This window comes from Microtus oregoni, unplaced genomic scaffold (assembly GCF_018167655.1).
Source record: "Microtus oregoni isolate MIOR12 unplaced genomic scaffold, Mior012 000094F_ref0000399, whole genome shotgun sequence".
In the NCBI taxonomy this organism is placed as follows: domain Eukaryota; kingdom Metazoa; phylum Chordata; class Mammalia; order Rodentia; family Cricetidae; genus Microtus; species Microtus oregoni.
The window spans coordinates 237,575-245,691 of record NW_024544707.1 but is presented as its reverse complement, the minus strand read 5'-3'; positions in this window follow the sequence as shown (position 1 = coordinate 245,691).

Sequence of the window (8,117 nt, the reverse complement as noted above, 5' to 3'; positions counted from 1 at the left end):
GCTTAGGTGATGGAAGAATATATGGGACTGTTTAACATTAGCAAGGCTTAGAAGTCTGAGCTGAGTCTTATCAAACACAAACAAGGCTGTATTGAGAACTGTAGTCATACTATTTCATACTGGGATGAGCTTTCTCTGGCTACTGGCCTACAGATTCATAATACTGTGGATGTGAAGAGGAAAGACTAGTAGGAAAGAGAAGCAAGACCTTCCTACATCAGTGACTACCCAAGGAAATAGTTATCTATGCAACTGGTTCTAGCTATCAGTTCAACACATCTTTTCCCATCTAGCCCTGGGAAATCATGCTTCTAAAACATATATGATTGCCAAGGGGTGGTGGTACTCGCCTTTAATCCCAGCACTTGGGAGGCAGAGGCAGGCGATCTCTGTGAGTTCGAGGCCAGCCTGGTCTACAAGCTAGGGCTGTTACAAACAAATGTATATGATTAGCCCAACAATCAGCTTAGAAGAGAATATGGAGTCTGACTTCTTCAAGCCCAGCTTGCATTTCAAGAGGGATTCTTAACAGAAACTGCCTGAGAAAGAACTGTTCTACTATACTTCAGTACATTTCCATTCCTTTATCTAGAAAAAGGAGGAGAGAAAATTGGCTAATTATTCCTACTTGATTCTGTCAACATTTCTACTGCCAAGAGTAGCAATTACTCACCAGCAGACACTAGAAACACCCACATGCTAACAGACATGTACCGTCAGGCCCCTGTCAGGTTTTCCCAACTTTCCATTCCACTCATGGAAGCCTTTGGTTGAAGTATTCCCAAACACCAGAATAGGGCTTGTCTCAACAGCAGACTTTTTTAATTTTGCATTTCCTTTTATGTGTTAGGGGTGTTGTGTCTGCATGTATGTCTGTGCCCCACATGGCCAGATAGGGGGTCATATACCCTGGAAATGGAGTTACAGATAGTTGTGAGCCACCATGTAGATACTAGGAATCAAACCTGGGTCCTCTGGAAGAACAGCCAGTGCTCTTAACCTCTGAGCCTTCTTTCCAGCTCTGAACAGTGGAGTTTCATATGCAATAAAATTGCAAGCAACCATGACTTACAGGCATATGCTGTGATTCCACCATCTATTCTTAGATCACAGGAAAGATAGAATACCCAAAGATAGAGGGAGAAAGAAAAGAAGAGGAAAGTCAAACATAGCTGTGCACGCCTGTAATCCCGGTAGTCAGAAGGCTGACAGAGAATTGCAAATAGGAGGCCAAGCTGGGTTACATAGTGAATCTGAGGCCACCCTGTGCTACATAGCAAAACCTTTTTCAAGAGAAAGAAAGAAGGAAGAGGAATAAAACTAAATAAAAGCAGGTTAAAAGTAAGCAAACATTTTAAAAGATAAGTGTGAATGATCTCATGGACTACAATACTGGATTGTTTCAGCTACTGGACATAATCTATGCAAACAGTGCTCTGTACCAATTGTTTAATTCAATGCACAGTCACCACACATGTTCTATACCCTAGTCATGGTTCTAAAGAAAGAGTGTTTTATAGAAAACAAAGTACAAGGAATCCCCTCCTTCTTGGACCTTCCATTGCAGGGGAGAGCTTATTTAGCTATCCCAATAAAGAATGAAGGCAGGAAAGGCAGGAGGCTCTGAGGTGCCGTCCAGTGGCAGAGCACATGCTTAGCACACACACAGCCCTGACTCTGAGCCCCAGCATCAGGAAAGAGGTAAGGAGAGAAGAGGAAACAGTATACAGAAACAGAAAACTGGACAAGGAGATAGGAGAGAAAAAACACTGGGGGACTCCTATTTTGTTTCTGTTGCTGTGATAATAAAATGACTTGGGGAGGAAACAGTTTATTTCATCTTACAGCTCACTGCCCATCACTGAGAGAAGCTAAGGCCGGAACTTGAGGCAGGAAATGAAGCAGAGGCCATGGAGAACGTGACTTACTGGCTTGCTTTCCATGGCTTGCTTAGCCTCCTTTCTTACACAACCCAGGCCTACCTGCCCAGGGGGAGTGTCACCTACAGAAGTCTGGGACCTCCCTACATCAACCATTAATCAAGAAAATGAGCCGGGCAGTGGTGGCGCACAACTTTAATGCCAGCACTCTGGAGACACAGGCAAGCGGTCTGGTCTACAGAGTGAGTTCCAGGACAGGCTCCAAAGCTACACAAAGAACCCCTGTTTTGAAAACAATAAATAAATGGAAAAATAAAAGGAAGGAAGAAAAAGAAAATGACCCCAAGGAGATGTATATAGGTCAATCTGGTGGAGGCAATTTCTCAATTGATGTTCCATCTTCCCAGACGACTCCAGTTTGTTCCACATTGATGAAAACCTAGCCAGCATGGGAAGAGGCTCTAAAGGAAATTAGACCCTTCCCAAAACAAACAGACTCTCTAGGCTTGGCTGCCTCGCACAGTAAGAGGAACAAGAGCAGTGCAAAGAGTGAAAGTGGAGGCTGCCAGGCCTATCGTGACTCACACTTGGAACTGGCCAGTAACACATTGCCACGTTCTAGAGAACCAAATCAAATATAGAGGTAAAAGCAAGCTGTAAACCCTGCCCAGGAGGCGCCCCTTGTTGACACCAAAGATATCAGAACTGTGGAAGCCATCTTTGTAAAACTTTTATATTACCTCAGTGACAGCCACAGCCACTTATGAGACAGTCATCATTTTACCCCTACTGTACAATTAAGGGCCAACTCAGTCCAGGGTGATTAAACAGCCCCCCAGAAGCAGGCAGAAGATCTAGGAGTAGCTCTCTATGGCCTCAGAGAACTTTACAACTGTTCTTCAAGGTGAGAGGCAGTGGCTAAGTGAATAGAACCCAGCATTCCTTCTTCTCTAACAGAGAGATAGGAACATAAGAGTTCAGAAGCTGGAGCTTAAATCACCTAGGTTTGGTTTTGAATGCTGCTTCGGACTCATCAGCTCCATGACTTGGGCTAATTAGCCTCAGTTTCGCCACCTTAATAATGGAACTGATAACAATGTGCACAGTTAAAACAGTGGTGAGACAAGGCCCTGCGTTCTGCATTCACTGACTCAGCCATTCACAGACAGGAAAGACTTAGCTGCACCTGTACTATACATGGACAGACTACTTACATACCGTTAACACTTTATTAGGTATAAGAGACAACCTAGGAATGCCTTAAAGGATACAAGCCGATGTGCACAAGTCAGTACTTGTGCCATTTTATAAATTTATCTATATATATTTGTGAACTTAGGACTCTATGGGGCATACGGAATGAATCTACTGCCACATCGAAGGACTACTGCCCCCTTACTATTGTTGACCTGGGTGTCCTAATTATTTGCCTTCAACCCAGCACTATATTGCAGCCTCGTGACCACAGTGTCCAGGGCTCATGTGACCTAACGATACTAAGTCCTCGTGACTTCCTCCGCTGTCTCTGAGTCACCTTTGCCTCTGACCCAATACCGCTGCAGCGACTACTTGCAAGGGACCCTGTCCGCACTTTTGACCATGACTGCACTTTTGTTGTGGCTTTTATTTCCTTTGCAACTCGCTGCCACTTTGTGCTAGAGCCCTAGTGGCCATCCACGTTGACCCCCATCATTTCCAGTCTCTCTCAGCTCTAACCAGACAACTGGAGGAGGAAATGGAAGTTTCCAGTTTAGGACATTTGCTACATTTGTTTACATAACTAGCTTAATCCCCCCCCCCCCCATTTTCTCTGCTTTTAAAAGAACCAAAATGTCCCACCATGAGGAACCACTAGGTGGCAGGAGTGTTTCACTGCCTGGCTCATCGCCTTCTTTATGACCTATACATCAACTGCAGTAAAACTACAGTTCCTTTTCAATGAATAAGTTCCTTTTAAATCAACATGCTTATCAATATGCAATCGGTGAAGAACTAATAGAATTCACATACTTTCTTCTGAAAATCCACTGTGATGTCACTAATTCCTTTCATAGTTCTCACAGGGGTCATATTACTGAAGAAGTTTTACTACCTTTGGCTTGAAAGGCGTGGGAAAAGCAAATAAACCAGTGCTTGTTCAGTACAGGGCCAAAGCTAATTGTTTTCCCTCCAGTTGTCAACACCCAACGGGACAAAGGTCTTTGGGTTAAGGGTTCATGGACTATTGGGCTGTTGTTTCATTAACAGGATTGTAGATGCATCTCTCATTTCCCAGTGAGGTTCCCAGAAGGTTTCTGTGGAGGAGATGGAATTTCAGCTGCTCTCTGAGATAGAACAGGTGTGGGCACATCCTTCTTTCAATTACATCCCCACAGGAATCCAGCCTGCCCGGTGGGATAGTCTTTTAACAAAATGGACTAGGAGGAACAAAGAAGGGAGGAGATGTGGAGTGAAGGCCAGGAATGCTAATAAAACCCTCGCTTTACAGCACAGGATCAAGAATTGCTGTATACAGTTGACAGGACAAGATCTATAGCTAGGTGTGGTAATAGGCACTTGTGATTCCATTACTTGGGAAACAGAGACAGGAGGATCTTGAGTTCTAGGCCAACCAATGCTACTTTTAATGAGACCATAAAATAAATAAATAAACAAGTATTTAACATATCATTTAAAATTAAAGGTAACATTAAGATACAAACTGTTGGGGCTGTAGCTGTAAGGACAGAAGGAAGGGGAAAATTGGATGAATGCGAAGTTAACAGGGTCAACTTAAGTACTTTAGCACAATCCATAGAAAATATGGAAAGCTGAACAAGCAAGAAATAGCACTGTGAATGTGTTATGTGGAGCATGAAGGCAATCACCAAAAGAAGAGGAAAACAGCACGCACGCGCACACACACACACACACACACACACACACACAAAAAAAAAAAAACCTGAAAACACAAAGTGCTAAGAGACCTTGTGTCTGTAGAGGAGATGAGTGGTCTAGGCAATAGAATATGTGTGATTTTTCTAATCAAGACTTTGATTTACATTAAAAATGGGCTAGGACAGGCAGGTGTGGTGGCGCACGCCTTTAATCCCAGCTCTTGGGAAGCAGAGGTAGGCAGATCTCTATGAGGTCCAGTCTAGGCCGGTCTACAGAGTAAGTTCCCAAACAGCCAGGGCTACATGGAGAAATCCTGTCTTTAAAACCAAAACCAAAACCAAACAAACAAAAGAATGGGCTGGGGGTCTGAGGCAGCACAGCAGGTAAAGTCCTTATATGCAAACTTTACAATCTAGTTCGATCCCTGGAATCCATGAGGAAACCAACTTCTCCAAGTGTGCTAGAGTGAGCACACACATCATGATCACCGTCACTATCATCACTGAAGGAAGTGAAATGCTAAGGAGTGGTAGGATGGTTGGTGGGGTACAGGGCTGGTCAAGCAAGTCTAGTGACCTGAGTTCAATCCCTGGAACTCACACAAAAATGGAAGAATAGAATGGCCTTTGAAAGTTGTCCTCTGACCTCCACTCAGACAGCCTGCACAGATAAAATGACACAGATACACATTTAATAATAATAATTTTTTTTTGGTTTTTTTGATACAGGGTTTCTCTGTGTAGCCTGGAACTCAAAACTCTGTAGGCCAGGCTGGCCTCAAACTCACAGAGATCCACTTGCCTCCTGACTGCTGGGTTTAAAAGTGTACACCACCAATGCCCCACAATAATGATAATTTCTTTTAAGAACAGACTGGGAGCAGAGAAGTAGCTCAGTGGCAGAGCACAGCACATCTGAGGAGCTGGACTCAAAGCCCAGTACTGTCAAAAAATAAATAGCTCAAAAAGAAAAAGATAGGCAAAGAGAGATGGTAATGAGAAACAGACCTCTAAGTTCCTGGGGACCGCTTCCTCTGAGCTGAGAATCTGGTGCTCTCTGTCTGAGTTCTAACATTTAACCTGGGCAAAGAAATGCTCAGGAGGGAAAGGCTGCTGTCAAGTCCGATGACCTGAGCTCCTTTGTTGGTACCCACAATATAGGAGAGAATGAGTCCCTGCCATTTGTCCCCAGACCTCCACGAATATAATCATGTACACACATATACACTTCAAAAAAAAAGTAAGACATTTCAAAATATATTTGTTTACTTAAAGACGACTTTAGCTTAATAGAACCACTTCTGCCAGGTGTAGTGGCACGCTCCTTTAATCCCAACACTCAGGGAGGCAGAGGCAGGCAGATCTCTGTGAGTTCAAGACCAGCCTGATCTACAGAGGAAGACAGGGCTGTTTCACAGAGAAACCCTGTCTCATCCTCCCTTCAAAAAGAACACGGCTATGAGTTACAAATTAGAGGCTTCAGTCTTCATACTCATATGTAACTTGTTCAGAATAGGCATTTTCTACTTAGGATCCATTTTAGTCAGTATTTTCACAGCATATATTTGGGCTCTTTATGATAAACTAAATAGTCCTCTCCAAGAAACTATAATAAAGAGGAAATGTGCCGTTGGCTTCACTGGTGGCATTTCGGCACGAGTTCCTTAGCAAGGACTTATCAGCAGAATGTGGTTGCCCTAAAGCAGCAAATTTGGTAGGCCCTGGTCACACACTTCCTTTTTTATCTTCTTTAGAAAACCACATTCAGTCTATCAGCAATGACTGCTATTCCTTCAGAATATGCCAGAACTTGACAACTCTCACCATATTCAACCCCGACACTCTAGTTTGAGTGTTATTACCTCTTGCCTGGACCACTGAACTGTCTAGTTACTGCTTTCTTCCAGGCTCCAGAGTGGTATTGTTTGTGCTGTTTGACTTTGGCTTTGAAACAAGCTATCAGGTCATACAAGCTGGCCTCAAACTTGCCACATAGTTGGGGATGACCTTGAAGAGGGCACCAGATCTCATTACAGATGGTTTGTGAGCCACCATGTGTTTGCTGGGAATTGAACTCAGGACCTTTGGAAGAGCAGCCAACACTCTTAAACACCCAGCCATCTCTCCAGCCCCAACCTTGAACTTCTATCTCTTAGGTGTTAGAATTACAAACATGCACCATCACCATCACATACTGGAGATGAATTCAGGGATTCTGCATGCAAAGCACTCTGCCAACCAAGACAGCACTCTTAATGCCAGACTGGTGAACTTTTTAAAAATTGTGTGTGTGTGTGTGTGTGTGTGTGTGTAAGTGCATGTAACTGTCTGTGGAAACCAGAAGATTGCATGCATCAGGTCCTTGGAGCTGGACTGTGGTGACTGTAAGTCATCTAGTGTTGGTGCTGGAAACTGATCTCTGGCTTCATAAAACCAGCAAGTGTTCCTTACCACCGAGCCATCTTTCTAGCCCCAGAGTGGTGTTCTTAACTGTAAGACATGGTGAGAATTTGTAAAATATTGGTCATTTCATCTTACACTTGACTCCTTAATTTTCTCTGCCTAACAGGCCTCCTGGCTAATTTTAGACCTTTTGAACATTTTGAACCTGCTTTAGCATACTCTACTTCCAGTTTGTTAAACATGTTGTTCTCTTCCTTCAGGCTCTGCTCTGTGACCTTACAAAGAGGCCTTTCCTGTCCTGCTGAATTCCTATCTCTCCAGCACTCTACCTGCCCAACCCTGACTTTCCTTCGTTTTTCAGCCTATTATTGATCCCTATTGTTACTGTATATTGTTTACCATGTTGTCTTTTTCATTAGAATATAAATGCAGACACCTAATGATCTCTCCCTTGCCTCCACTGCTGCATACCCAGAGCCTAAAAGAATATCTGACATATAATGCATGATCAATATAATCTGTTGCCTAAACTGACAGGCCCAGCATATGACTGGTGGAACCTTACTAGACAGTATAAAGACAAACACAAGATAAACATGAGATGACACTAACAGACCCAGAGACTATCTCTTCAGTATTTTAATCCGTCATCATTGCAAGGTCTCTGTTAATGCTGGGTTGTCTCTACTACCTCCTCATCTTTCATAACTGGAAGGTGGGCTGTAGATTCACAGCCTATTAAAAGTCTTTTACAATCCTAAAGTAAAATAAATAAGCAAATGAAGTTGGGTGAGAGGCAGAGGCAGGTGGATCTGTGAGGCCAGCCTGCTTGGTCTAAAAGAGCTAGTTCCAGGACAGGGACCAAAGCTACCCAGAGAAACTTTCCTTCAAAAAAATAATAAGCAAATGAACATATTTTTAGAAGAAACAAACAACACAAAAGCCTTTTACACAGAAC